The 12,509-nt window shown below is 45.6% G+C and overlaps 1 protein-coding gene across 4 annotated transcripts in view; it reads right to left on the reverse strand.

The window, feature by feature from the left end:
* Nucleotides 1–12,509, reverse strand: part of znf710a (zinc finger protein 710a) — a 70,854-nt gene that overhangs the window by 44,249 nt on the left and 14,096 nt on the right. Inside the window, exon 2 of one of the 4 annotated variants that reach the window (XM_059952671.1) lies at nucleotides 1,481–1,560. The exons of the other annotated variants lie outside the window; for them this stretch is intronic. The gene's annotated coding sequence lies outside the window, so the exon portion shown is untranslated. The remainder of the gene's footprint in view (nucleotides 1–1,480; nucleotides 1,561–12,509) is intronic. 4 annotated transcript variants of the gene reach the window in all.

Consider the following 12,509-nt stretch of genomic DNA (forward strand, 5'->3'; position numbering starts at 1 on the left):
ACAAGCACAGGCCTATTCCGCTTGATTCCACCTTGCTGTACAACTGTTGCTGAGGATGTAGAGGACAGCTTGGACACTTCAACATTAAGTAATAATCCACAGTGAGATGGTATTTGTCTCTTCTCAGCTCAAAAATGTCTGTGCCTACAATTTGCCATGGAAGTCTGAATTCTGTGGGATCAGCATCATTTTTGGGCAGTTTTCTGTGTGCTTGATATTGCTTTATACAATCTCCCTGTTGTGTACTCAGACGAGGCCACCACATGGATTGCCTTGCTTTTAGATGGCATTTTTGACACCTTGATGTCCTTGGTGGATACGACTGACGATTTTGGCGTGCATAGAAGTAGGAATGGTGAGTCCGAAGCCCTTTAGCAACAAACCATCAAGAATGGTGATTTTGTCCCTTTCAAGCTAGTAAGGTTTGAGTTCTGAGTTTCTTTTGGGACAGCTGGCCATCCACTCTCACAGTATTGCATGACTTTGCACCAGATTTGGTTGTTTTACCATCATGCCTGTGAACAATTCTGGGTACTTCGCCTGCCACTAAACATGGTTCAGTGAATCAAACCTTGCCGAGGTTCAGCATATCGTCCCAGTAACAGACATCCTCTTTTAACAGTTGCTCATTTTCACAGATGGAAATAAACATTCCTTTCACAGTGAGCTTGTGTTTCCCTGGCGCTATGAGCACTTCCTTGGTTTTGTGGACAGACATTCAGAGAAGGCTGTGACATCTGCCACAGTGCACACTTTGAATGTCAGTCTCATTTTGCAACTGAGCCACAGGACACCAGTCTGGTCTATTTGAATCTGGATTCCTAAGGAAAGCTCCCTCTTCATCAGAATCATCTTCTTTGACTTCCTGAAGACCTGTTTTGAGTAACTCTGGCTTCTACAATGGCCAACTCTACTGCATTGGTGGCATTTCACTTTTGCTAGACATGGAATGGAGACTTGCTACATCTCCTGCAGTTGGACATTTTTATCTAGTCTTGGTTTTCCTTGTCTGTTTTGTCTGAGCTGAGCTCTGTTCTCACCTCTAGCCTTTCTGACTCCACTTGTTTGTACAGCTTCTAGCCTTACCTCAGCATCATTTTCATGCCCAAGTTCTGCGTGCTGCTGACGAACATTCTCACTTTGCCTAACCAACATAATGTTGACTGCTCATTTCAACGGATGCGGCCCAACCTGCTAAATTCATCCAGCTTGTTTGTACGTGTTAATAGCTTCTCTCGTGTGGGCTTTGCCTGCAACTGAATTTTCTGACAATTTGGTGTCTAGTAGCCCAACAACAAACCTGTCTCTAATGAGTCCATCTCTGAGACGTCCAGATGCACAGTTCTTTGACAGGGCATACAATACTGTGATGAAGTCACTTACACTTTCATCCAGCTCTGGTTTTCTGGATTTGAAATTTCCCCTCACTTCCCTGGGAAATATTGATTGAATTTGTCCTGCACTATATCGGTGTACTTACTTGATGCTCTTCAGAGGACTAAGTGAGATTGCTTCCAACTCCAAATCTCTCAAAGCATCTGAGCCATCTCTCAAAGACTCCTGGTTTAAAGAAAGCAAATGTCTCAGGGGCTTTATTAGGTAAGCAGATGTAGGTATTTGCTCCACTTTCCTGGTTTTGTCTATTATTATTCTATTTATTTAAACTATGAAAAAATCCCCCCCCCCCCACCCCCCGAGAGTTTGACTGCCTCTGCTGTGTCTGTGTCATTGTGCACTTGCCCAGGCTAGTGGCACTGGCCAACACATTATTACAATGTGTCCACTTGGGGTGCAGTTTGAAGTGTTTAGAAGCAACCTGGTACTTTCTCAGGTGTGGTTGCAAAAAAGAAACTAGAATAACAACACACACAAAATGCTGGTGGAATACAGCAGGCCAGGCAGCATCGATAGGGAGAAGCACTGTCAACATTTTGGGCCGAGACCCTTCGTCAGGACTAACCGAAAGGAAAGATAGTAAGAGATTTGAAAGTAGTGGGGGAGGGGGAAATGCGAAATGATAGGAGAAGACCAGAGGGGGTGGGATGAAGCTAAGAGCTGGAAAGGTGATTGGCGAAAGTGATACAGAGCTGGAGAAGGGAAAGGATCATGGGACGGGAGGCCTCAGGAGAAAGAAAGGGGTGGGGGGAGCACCAGAGGGAGATGGAGAACAGGCAAACAACTAAATATATCAGGGATGGGGTAAGAAGGGGAGGAGGGGCATTTACAGAAGTTAGGGAAGTCAATGTTCATGCTATCAGGTTGGAGGCTACCCAGCCGGTATATAAGGTGTTGTTCCTCCAGCCTGAGTTTGGATTCATTTTGACAATAGAGGGCATGGATAGACATATCAGAATGGGAATGGGACGTGGAATTAAAATGCATGGCCACTGGGAGATCCTGCTTTTTCTGTCGGACCGAGCGTAGGTGTTCAGCGAAACGGTCTCCCAGTCTGCGTCGGGTCTCACCAATATATAAAAGGCCGCACTGGGAGCACCGGACGCAGTATACCACACCAGCCGACTCACAGGTGAAGTGTCACCTCACCTGGAAGGATTGTCTGGGGCCCTGAATGGTGGTAAGGGAGGAAGTGTAAGGGCAGGTGTAGCACTTGTTCCGTTTACAATGATAAGTGCCAGGAGGGAGATCGGTGGGAAGGGATGGGGGGGACGAGCGGACAAGGGAGTCGCGTAGGGAGCAATCCCTGCGAAAAGCAGAAGGGGGGGGGGAGGGAAAAATGTGTTTGGTAGTGGGATCCCATTGGAGGTGGCAGAAGTTACGGAGAATTATACGTTGGACCTGGAGGCTGGTGGGGTGGTAGGTAAGGACAAGGGGAACCCTATCCCGAGTGGGGTGGCGGGTGGATGGGGTGAGGACAGATGTGTGGGAAATGGGAGAGATGCATTTGAGAGCAGAGTTGATGCTGGACGAAGGGAAGTCCCTTTGTTTAAAAAAGGAAGACAGTCCTGGAATGAAAAGCCTCATCCTGACAGCAGATGCGGTAGAGACGGAGGAATTGTGAGAAGGGGGATAGCCTTTTTGCAAGAGACAGGGTGGGAAGAGGAATAGTCCAGGTAGCTGTGAGAGTCTGTAGGTTTATAGTAGATATCAGTAGATAGGCCGTCTCCAGAGATGGAGACAGAAAGATCAAGAAAGGGGAGGGAGGTGTTGGAAATGGACCAGGTAAATTTCAGGGCAGGGTGAAAGTTGGAGGCAAAGTTAATGAAGTTGACGAGCTCAGCAGGCGTGCAAGAGGCAGCGCCAATGCAGTCGTCGATGTAGCGAAGGAATGAAGAGGGATGGATATCAGTATAGACTTGGAACATGGACTGTTCCACAAAGCCAACAAAAAGGCAGGCATAACTGGGACCCATACGGGTGCCCATGGATACACCCTTGGTTTGGAGGAAGTGGGACGAGCCAAAGGAGAAATTATTGAGAGTTAGAACTAATTCTGCTAGACGGAGGAGAGTGGTGGTAGTGGGGAATTGGTTAGGTCTGGAATCCAAAAAAAAGCGAAGAGCTTCGAGACCATCTCAGTGGGGGATGGAGGTATGCAGGGACTGGACGTCCATGGTGAAAGTAAGACGGTGGGGGCCAGGGAACTTAAAGTCATTGAAAAAATTCAAAGCATGAGAAGTGTCACTAACATAGGTGGGAAGAGGTTGATCAAGGGGGGGATAAGACAGTGTCAAGGTATGCAGAAATGAGTTCAGTGGGGCAGGAGCAAGCTGAGACAATAGGTCTACCTGGACAGGCAGGTTTGTGGATCTTGGGTAGGAAGTAGAAACGGGAAGTGTGGGGTGTGGGAACTATAAGGTTGGTGGCAGTGGATGGGATTTCCCCAGAGCTGATAAGGTTGGTGATAGTATAGGAAACAATGGCCTGGTGCTCCTTAGTGGGGTCATGATCAAGGGGTAAATAAGAGGAGGTATCAGAGAGTTGTCACTGTGCCTCGGCCAGGTAGAGGTCAGTACGCTAGACAACAACAGCCTACAACTCTCACAGCTACCTGGACTATTCCTCTTCCCACCCTGTCTCTTGCAAAAAGGCTATCCCCCCTTCTCACAATTCCTCCGTCTCCAGCGCATCTGCTCTCAGGATGAGGCTTTTCATTCCAGGACTAAGGAGATGTCTTCCTTTTTTAAACAAAGGGACTTCCCTTCGTCCAGCATCAACTCTGCTCTCAAATGCATCTCTCCCATTTCCCGCACATCTGTCCTCACCCCATCCACCCGCCACCCCACTCGGGATAGGGTTCCCCTTGTCCTTACCTACCACCCCACCAGCCTCCAGGTCCGACATATAATTCTCCGTAACTTCCGCCACCTCCAACGGGATCCCACTACCAAATACATTTTCCCTCCCCCCCCTTTCTGCTTTTCGCAGGGATCGCTCCCTACGCGACTCCCTTGTCTGCTCGTCCCCCCCATCCCTTCCCACCGATCTCCCTCCTGGCACTTATCCTTGTAAACGGAACAAGTGCTACACCTGCCCTTACACTTCCTCCCTCAACACCATTCAGGGCCCCAGACAGTCCTTCCAGGTGAGGCGACACTTCACCTGTGAGTCGGCTGGTGTGGTATACTGCGTCCAGTGCTCCCGGTGTGGCCTTTTATATATTGGTGAGACCCGAAGCAGACTGGGAGACCGTTTCGCTGAACACCTACGCTCGGTCTGCCAGAAAAAGCAGGATCTCCCATTGGCCACGCATTTTAATTTCATGTCCCATTCCCATTCTGATATGCCTCTATTGTCAAAATGAATCCAAACTCAGGCTGGAGGAACAACACCTTATATACCAGCTGAGTAGCCTCCAACCTGATGGCATGAACATTGACTTCTCTAACTTCTGTAAATGCCCCTCCTCCCCTTCTTACCCCATCCCTGACATATTTAGTCGTTTGCCTGTTCTCCATCTCCCTCTGGTGCTCCCCCCCTCCTTTCTTTCTCCTGAGGCCTCCCATCCCATGATCCTTTCCCTCCTCCAGCTCTGTATCACTTTCGCCAATCACCTTTCCAGCTCTTAGCTTCATCCCACCCCCTCCGGTCTTCTCCTATCATTTCACATTTCCCCCTCCCCCCACTACTTTCAAATCTCTTACTATCTTTCCTTTCGGTTAGTCTTGACGAAGGGTCTCGGCCCGAAACGTCGACAGCGCTTCTCCCTATAGATGCTGCCTGGCCTGCTGTGCTCCACCAGCATTTTGTGTGTGTTGTTGTTTGTATTTCCAGCATCTGCAGATTTCCTCGTGTTTGGTCTTAAAGAAACGCTGATAAACCTGTAAGTCTTTTACATAGGTATGCAAACAAGAACTGTCTTACTGTAAATTCTTTCTTGTTGGGGAACTTACTTGGTCTGTAAGACCAGTTTGACAGTCAACCACTTCTGATACCATGTTGTGCTTGTTCTTGAGGGGCAGTGCAGAGCACACCAGGACGCTAGCATGCAGGATACTCAGCTGAACTTTACTGACAACCCCACTTGTACAGTATGTGAACTTCTCCCAGTGGGAGTGGCTAACTAAGCCACTCAGTGGCATAGGAATAGCAATAACTACCACTACAATTCTTTGCTTATTTCTGTTTTACTAAATTAAAATGGCAAAAAGCTCAACTGTTGGTTTAGAACAAATTGCATTTTATAGGAAGTCACTTCTACTTGGAAATCTGGGTGCTAGATGTCAAACAAAAAAAGAACATCACAATCACAAAGACTTAATATTCTGAACTTTTTCCACATATTCGCTCAAAACAACTTCCATTATCAAGAAAGACAAAAATAACATTATATTCAACCAAAAAAAAAAATCACAGCACTTAGATGCATATTTCCCCCCAAGGAAAGGATGTTAACCAGACACTGCCTCCGTGGAGTAGAATCAACACTAAAATCAGTGGTATGAGAGAGAAGTTAGCCAAAGTAAATAGAAAGGAGATGCTGGCAGGGGTGATAGCAGAGTAGCAATAGCACAAGTTTCTGGGGAAAATGACAAAGGTGCAAGATAGATGTATTCCAAAAACAAAAATTCTCAAATGGCAAAATAGTACAACCGTGGCAGACAAGGGAAGTCAAAGCTAACATAAAAGCAAAAAAGAGGGCATAGAACAAAGCAAAAATTAGCAGGAAGCAAACAATATCAAAGTGGATAGTAAAAGCTTTTTGAAGTATGCAAGAAAGAAAGATTTGAGAGTAGATACAAGACCACTAGAAAATCAGGCTGGAGAAGTAATAACAAGGGACAAGGTGAACTAAATGAGTATTTTGCATCAGCCTTCACCATGGAAGACACTAGCAGTGTGCAAAATGTTGAAGGGTGTGAGGGAAGAGAAGTGAGTGCAGTTACTATTACAAGGGAAAAGGTGCTCAAAAAGCTGAAAAACCTACACACACAAGTCACTTGGACCATTTGAACTCTAGGGTTCTGAAAGAGGTAGTGGTAGAGATTATGGAGGCATTAGTAATGATCTTTCAAAAATCATTGGACTCTGGCATGGTCTCCAGATTCCAAAGGGAATATTTCAAGGCAAATAAAATATTTAAATAGCAGTGATAGAAAGTAGCCCAAGGCTAAAAGAGACAGATAAATGGGTGAGGGAAGGGAGAGCACCCCTGTGGCCATCCCCCTCAACAATATCTACTCCATTTTCAGTACTGTTGGGGGGGGGGACCTATCTGGGGGAAGCAACCGCAGCCAAGCACCGAGTCTGGCCCTATGGCTCAGAATCCACAGTAATGAAATGCTTTGAGAAGTTGGTCATGACTAGACTGAACTCCTGCCTCAGTTAGGAGCTGGACCCATTGCAGTTTGCCTATTGCCACAATAGGTCAATGGCAGATGCAATCTCAATGGCTCTCCACACGGCTTTAGAGCACCTGGACAACACAAACACCGCTATCAGGATGCTATTTATCAACTATAGCTAGCATTTAATACCATCATTCCCACAATCCTGATTGATAAGTTACAGAACCTGGGCCTCTGTACCTCCCTCTGCAATTGGATCCTCAACTTCCTAACCAGAAGACCACAATCTCTGGATTGGTGATAACATATACTCCTCGCTGACGATCAACACTGGCACATCTCAGGGGTGTGTGCTTAGCCCACTGCTCTACTCTATATACATATGACTATGTGGCCAGGCATAGCTCAAATACCATCTATAAATTTCCTGACAACCATTGTTGGTAGAATCTCAGGTGGTGACAAAAGGGCATATAGGAGTGAGATATGACAACTAATGGAGTGGTGCCACAGCAACAACCTGGCACTCAAAGCCAGTAAGATGAAAGAGCAGATTGTGGACTTCAGGAAGGACAAGATGAAGGAACATATACCAATCCTCAGAGGGATCAGGTGTGGAGAGAGTGAGCAGATTCAAGTTCCTGGATGGCAAGATCTCGGAGGATGCATCTTGGTCGCAACATATTGATGTTGTTGTAAAGAAGGCAAGACAGCGACTATACTTCATTAGGAGTTTGAAGAGATTATGCATGTCAACAAATACACTCAAAAAACTTCTATAGTTGTACTGTGGAGAGCATTCTGACAGGCTGCATCACTGGCTGGTATTGGGGGGTGGCGGCAGGGGCTACTGCACAGGACTGAAAGAAGCTGCAGAGGGTTATAAATCTAGTCAGCTCCATCTTGGTTACTAGCCTACAAAGTACCTAGGACATCTTCAGGGAGCGATGTCTCAGAAAGGCAGCGTTCATTATTAAGGACCTCCAGCACCCAGGGCATGCCCTTTTCTCACTGTTACCATCAGGTAGGAGGTACAGAAGCCTGAAGGCACACACTCAGCGATTCAGGAACAGCTTCTTCCCCTCTGTCATCTAATTCTTAAACAGACATTGAACCTATGAACACTACTTCACTTTTTTAAAAATATACAGCATTTCTTATTTTGCCTGGTTTTTTAAATGCATCTTCATATACATATTCATTATATGTATATTGAAATTGATTATTTTTTCCCCTTATATAATGTATCGCATTGAACGGCTGCTGCTAAGTTAACAAGTTTCACATCACATGCTGGTGATAATAAACCCGATTCTGTAGGGTAGGGAACTAAAGAGGATGGCAGCAATAATAGGGGATTCTACGATTAGAGGGAAAGAGAGGCAATCCTCCGGTCACGAGAAAAAACCCGGATGGTAGTTTGCCTCCCAGGTGCAAGGGTCCACGATGTTTCTGAACGCATCTACAATATCCCAAAATGGAGCGTGAGCAGCCAGAAGTTGTGGTAGATATTGACAAAGGTAGAAAAAGGGAGGAGATCTTGAAAATAGTATACAGAAAGTTAGGAAGGAAGCTGAGAAGCAGGACCTCAAGGGTAGTAACCTTGGGATTGCTACGTGTGCCACACTTAATAACTTCTCTTTCGGCTCTTCCCACTTTCTCCAGTCCAAAGACATAGCTATGGGCACTCGCATTGGCCCTAGCTGTGCCTGCCTCTTCATGGGTTATGCGGAACAGTCTATGCTCCAAGTCTATACTGGTACTGCTCCCCAACTTTTCCCTCGATACACTGACGACTACATTGGTGCTGCTTCCTGCACCCATGCTGAGCTCGTCAATTTCACTGACTTTGCCTCTAACTTTCATCCAGCCCTCAAATTCACTTGGTCCATCTTGGACACTTCTTTTCCCTTTCTCGAACTCTCGGTCTCCATCTCTGGAGATAGACTGTCCACTGACATCTTCTATAAACCCACTGACTCCCATAACTACCTTGATTATACCTCTTCCCAACCTGCCAAATGCAAAAATTCTATTCCCTATTCCCAGTTCCTCTGTCTCCGCCGCATCTGCTCCAAGGATGAGGCTTTCTGTTCCAGGACATCTCAAATGTCCTCTTTCTTTAAGAATCGTGGTTTCCCTTCTGCTGTCATCAATGATGCCCTCACCCGCACCTCCTCCATTTCCTGCACTTCAGCCCTCACCCCATCCTCCCATCACCACAACAGGGACCACGTCCCCCTTGTCCTCACCTATCACCCCACCAGCCTCCGGATCCAGCATATTATCCTCCGCAACTTCCGCCACCTTCAACAGGACCCCACCACTAAGGATATCTTTCCCTCTCTGCTTTTTGCAGGGATCGTTCCCTCCGCGACTGCCTGGTCCACATGTCCCTCCCCACAGATCTCCCACCCGGCACTTATCCCTGCAAGCGCAAGTACTACACCTCATCTCTTATCACCATTCAGGGCCCCAAACAGTCCTTCCAGGTGAGGCAACACTTCACTTATGAGTCTGTTGGGGTCATCTATTGCATCCGGTGCTCCGGGTGCGGTTTCCTCTACATCGGCAAGACCCGATGCAGATTGGGGGACCGCTTCGTCGCAACAGACAGGATCTCCCAGTTGCCACTTACTTCAACTCTCCTTCACATTCCCATTCGGATATGTCCATATATGGCCTCCTCTACTGCCATGAGGCCAAACTTCGGTTGGAGGAGCAACATCTCATCTACCATCTGGGTAATCTCCAGCCCCTTGGTATGAACATCGAATTCTCCAACTTCCGGTAATTCCCTCCCTCTCCCTTCCCCATCCCACCTTCACTCTGTCTCTTCTTCTCCATCACCTCTCATGACTCTGCCTTCTTCTACTACCCATAGTGCTTTCCCCTTAGATTCCTTCTTCACCTCTCCTGCCTATCCCCTCCCTGCTTCCTCTCCCCTACCCCCTGATCTTTCCTCTGATTGGTTTTCCACCCTCCCCCCACCTTCTTTATAGGGCCCCTGCTCCCTTCTTCTTTAGTCCTGACGAAGGGTCTCGACCTGAAACGTTGACTGCTCCTTTCAATGGATGCTGCCCGACCTGCTGAGTTCATCCAGCTTTTTTGTACGTCAGGATAGGAATAGAATGAGGTGGCAGATAAACGTGTGGCTGAAGCATTGAAGTGGGGGCAGGGATTCAGATTTCTGGATAATCAGGGATCTCTTCTGGGGTCAGTGTGACCTGTACAAAAGGGACGGATTGCACTCGAATCTGAGGGGGACCAATATTCTTGTGGGCAAGTTTATTAGAGCTGTTGGGAGTAGTTTAAACTATCATGGCAGGGGGATGGGAACCAGTATGATAGAGCTGATGATCAGCCAGCAGGTTTACAAGTCCATAATGGGTGTAACATGAATGTAAGGAAGGACAAGCCAACGACCAGGTATAAATGCAGATAGAGCAAAGAGTTAAATTGTACCACACAGTGCAAATTCAAGAAGGCAAAGAATGTAGGACTGAAGGTGTTATATTTAAATGTACATAGAATATGGATTAAGGTGGACAAACTCATTGGCACAATTAGAGATTGGTCAGTATGACATTCTGTGCATCACTGAGTTGTGACTGAAAGGAGCCATAGTTGGGAGCTTAACATCAAAGTATATGCCTTGTATCAAAAGGACAGACAGGAAGGCATAGGCAGTGGTGTGGCTCTGTTGGTAAGAGATGGAATTACTTCTTTAGGAAGAGGTGACACAGGGTCAGAGAACATTGAATCTTTGTGGGTGGAGTTAAGAAACTGCAAGGGTAAAAAAAAACATTATGGGAATCATACTGGCCTCCAAATAAGATGTGGGATTGAGGTTGCAAAGGGAGCTGGAAAGGGCATTTAATAGGGTAATATCATAATTGTAAGGGGGGACTTCAATATGCAAGGGGATTGGGAAAACAAGATCGGTATTGGATCACAAGAGAGGGAATTTGTTGAATGCCAACAAAATGGCTTTTTAAGAGCACCTTGTGCTTGAGCCTACTCAGGGAAAGGTCATCATAGATTAGGTATTGTGCAATAACCCAGATTTTATTAGGGAGCTGAACGTAAAGGAACCCTTAGGAGACAGTGATCATAATATGATTGAATTCACACTGCAATTTGAGGGGGAGAAGTACAAGTCACACATATCAGTATAACAATGGATTAAAGATAATTACAGAGGCATGAGACAGGAGCTTGCCAGGTGGACTGGAGGAGGTGGGTGACGACAGAGCAGAGGTGGCTGAAGTTTCTGGGAATATTTCACTAATTGCAGGATAGCAAAGTCCCATAGAAGTTCACAAATGGCAACCGTGGTTGACAAGGTAAGTTAAGGATGGCATAAAAGCCAAGGAAAATACATATCAGGTAGCAAAAGTGAGCAGGAAGTTGGATGATTGGTTAACTTTTAAAATCCAACAAAAGAAACTAAAAAAGTTATATAGGAAAATATTAAATATGAGGACAAACTAGTCAATAAAATAAAGCAGGATACTAACAGCTTTTTTCAGTTTATATAGAGTAAAAGGGAGCTGAGAGTTGATATTGGACCACAGGAAAATGATGCTGGTTAGGTAGTAATGTGAGACTTTATGAAATGGAAATGGAAAATGAAATTTCAGTATGTCACATTAGTCTTCACCGTGGAAGACACTAGTAGTGTGCCAGATGTCCATGAGTGTCATTGCTATTACAAAGGAAAAAGTGCTTGGCAAGCTCAAAGGTCTTAAGGCGGACAAGTCACCTGGACTAGATGTACTACATTCTAGAGTCCTGAAAGGAGTTGCTGAAGAAATAACAGATGCATTGCTCACGATCTTTCAAGAATCACTTGATTCTGGCATGGCCCTGGAGGATGGGAAAATTGCAAATATCACTCTACTCTAAGGGAGGAAGGCAAAAGAAAGGAAATTATAGGCCAGTTAGCCTAATCTTAGTGGTTGGGAAAGTGTTAGAGTCTATTACTAAAAATGAGGTTTGGGGGTACTTGAAGACTAATGATAAGTCAAAGTCAGCATGGTTTCCGTAAAAGGGTAATCTTGCCTGACAGATCTGTAAAGAGTTCTTCGAGGAAGTAACAAGCAGGATAGACAAAAGAGAGGCAGAGGACATCATTTACTTGGATTTTCAGAAAGCATTTGATAATGTGCCACACATGAGGCTGCTGAACAAGATAAAATCCAATGGTTTTACAGGAAAGATACTTAACATGGATAGAGGAATGGCTTACAGACAGGAGTGGGAATAAAGAGGGCTTTATCTGGTTGGCTGCCAGTGACTAGTGGTGTTCTTCAGGGGTCAGTATCGGGACCACTACTTTTCACATTGTTTGCCAATGATTTAACTAATGGAATTGATAGCTTTGTGGATAAGTTTAAAGATATAAAGATCGGTGGAGGGGTTAGTAGTGCTGAGGAAGCAATGCAATTGCAGCAGGACTTACCCGACAAATCAGAAGAATGGGCAAAAAAGTGGTAGATGGAATACAGCATTGGGAAATGTATGATAATGCATTTTTGGTTAAAGGAGCAATAGTGTAGACTATTATCTAAATGGGGAGTAAATTCAAACATCAGAGGTGCAAAAGGACTTGGGAGTCTTTCAGCAAGTCACCCAGGTTAATTTACAGGTTAAGTCTCTGGTAAAGGCAGCAAATTCAATGATTTATTTCATTTATTTCAAGAGGAATCCACATCTCTAATCTGCTAATTAAATTTGCCAACAACACTACATTGATTGGCC

Source organism: Hypanus sabinus, chromosome 28 (genome assembly GCF_030144855.1).
Source record: "Hypanus sabinus isolate sHypSab1 chromosome 28, sHypSab1.hap1, whole genome shotgun sequence".
In the NCBI taxonomy this organism is placed as follows: Eukaryota; Metazoa; Chordata; class Chondrichthyes; order Myliobatiformes; family Dasyatidae; genus Hypanus; species Hypanus sabinus.